General features: G+C 49.5%; 1 protein-coding gene across 1 annotated transcript in view; it reads left to right on the top strand.

Annotated features, from left to right (window-relative positions):
* The window catches only part of snx18a (sorting nexin 18a), a 27,775-nt gene extending 27,728 nt beyond the window's left edge, over positions 1-47 (top strand). Inside the window, exon 2 of the mRNA XM_056296882.1 lies at positions 1-47. This exon is cut by the window's left edge and continues 1,560 nt beyond it. The gene's annotated coding sequence lies outside the window, so the exon portion shown is untranslated.
* Positions 48-2,206: the final 2,159 nt, after the last annotated feature.

A 2,206-nucleotide genomic window follows, 5' to 3' on the forward strand; every position in this document is an offset into this window, starting at 1 on the left:
TGACCTGCGTTGGACGAGAGCGTTGTCTGTGTGGACTGCTCTTTGGAGAGAGGAGGGGGTGGGTGGGTGGGTGGGGGGGGTATTGCTCGTTTATGACGTTGCTCCCCATGGCGTCCTGATTTGTAGCTTACATGGTATGAGAGTCAGGAGCTGCACGTCTTAAAGGTGACATGGCCGACACTGCAGCACAGGCGAGACTCACGGAAATGAGCGAAATGAACTGGACAGTTTACTCTGCTGGACGCCTGAGAATGGATCTACCAAACATCTGTTCTGAGGTTCACGTCCGGGATGGTGTCGTCGAGACCGGCTGTTAGAGAGTGCCACGCCTTTATCCATGAAGTCTGTTAATCCAGCACACCTGTAGACAGTTCTGTGCAACCGTAACGCTGTTTTTAACTTCCACGTGCTGGATGCAGCATAAAGATTTAGTGTACAATGGTAAAACAATAAACTGCTCCATCACTGATCCTTCTTACAGTCTCTCTTCTTGAATCATCCTCCTCTTTTAAATGTTTAATTAGCTGCACTTTTTCAGTTCATTTCGGGTTACAGAGACAGCGACGGGGACAAGACTGCCCTACTAGACGCTTTTTATCGTGTTCCGTGGCAGCTTTTTGGGGGGGATTTTCTCCCCAATTGTGTCGGGCCAATTACCCCACTCTAACGAGCCGTCCCGGTCTCTTCTCCGCCCCCTCTGTCGATCCGGGGAGGGCTGCAGACTACCACATGCCTCCTCCCGTGCATGTGGAGTCACCAGCCTCTTCTTTTCACCTGACAGTGAGGAGTTTCACCAGGGGGACGTAGCGCGTGGGAGGATCACGCCATTCCCCCCAGTTCCCCCTCCCCCCTGAACAGGCGCCCCGACCGACCAGAGGAGGCGCTAGTGCAGCGACCAGGTCACATACCCACATCCGGCTTCCCACCCACAGCCAGGGACAATTGTGTCTGTAGCGACGCCCGACCAAGCTGGAGGTAACACGGGGATTCGAACCGGCGATCCCTGTGTTGGTAGGCAACGGAATAGACCGCCACGCTACCCAGACACCCCTATAGTAGCTTTTTTATCTTATTCTGAACCTTTTAAATTTGAAGGTATGATCCTTAATGCAAACGTTAACCAAGGGGTCACCCCGCCACCACAATACCGAACACGGGACTGGAAGCTGTGGTCACTCCCAAATTGACTGACAGGTGTCTTAACAAAAGGAATGACAGTAAGCTGCAATGAAATCTGAATTTCTAACGTTTTCTCATGCTGTGAAAGGTTTGCTCACATTGGTAATAATCATAAAGATTTGAGAACGAGCAGGCCTGTATTGTCAATGACGTTTAGGTTTCCATAGTGTAGTGGTGGTTATCACGTTCGCCTGACACACGGAAGGTCCTCTGTTTGGAACCGGGCGGAAACAAACTTTCCCTGTGTTGGACTGACGACCTGTCCAGGGTGTCTCCCCCGCCTGCCGCCCAATGACTGCTGGGATAGGCTCCAGCATCCCTGTGGCCCTGAGAGCAGGACAAGCGGTTTGGATAATGGATGGATGGATGCAAGACTCAGAATGCCCGCTTTAAACCTACAACTCAAACTCGTCAAACAGATATACTTCTATTTCATATGGTCAACTAATTTACAGATTAGGCCTTTAACGGGTCTTATGAAAGAAACTAAAAAAGTTGTGAGACATACTTGAGTGTTTGCGCATATACGTCCTCCGTGTGTGTATGCTAACATTTAGGGGTCCAAGCCAAGGAGGCTGGGGGCCACGTGTCGCAAAGCAGCTTGGCTCCCGGTATCGGCAGTGCTGGGAACCCTGTTGCATTCACTCAACAGCTTTTATTAATTAACTTATTTATCTTTTATTACTCTCCATCGGTAAATGTGGCACTCCAGCATACACCATACAAGTTATGTACCTGAAGTGTTCAGGGGAGGTATAGAACGGCGCACACGTCAGACACCAAAAATGACACATGTCCACCAGCAGGTGGCCCTGTAATCAAGGTAAGCGCGTTTTGACCGATAATTCAGTACGTTTACATGATGTTAGAAAAAGTGGATTTCTTGTGTTAGTCCGACTAAAACTGGACTTTTAAAACACATGTAAACGTGTTCGTCTGACTGAAGCCGTACTAAATGAAATATCTGGAAGTGGGCCTAACACACCTAGATGACGCGGTTGGGGATGGATTTACTCTGGCATGTACA

Source organism: Lampris incognitus, chromosome 1, assembly GCF_029633865.1.
Source record: "Lampris incognitus isolate fLamInc1 chromosome 1, fLamInc1.hap2, whole genome shotgun sequence".
NCBI lineage: Eukaryota > Metazoa > Chordata > Actinopteri > Lampriformes > Lampridae > Lampris > Lampris incognitus.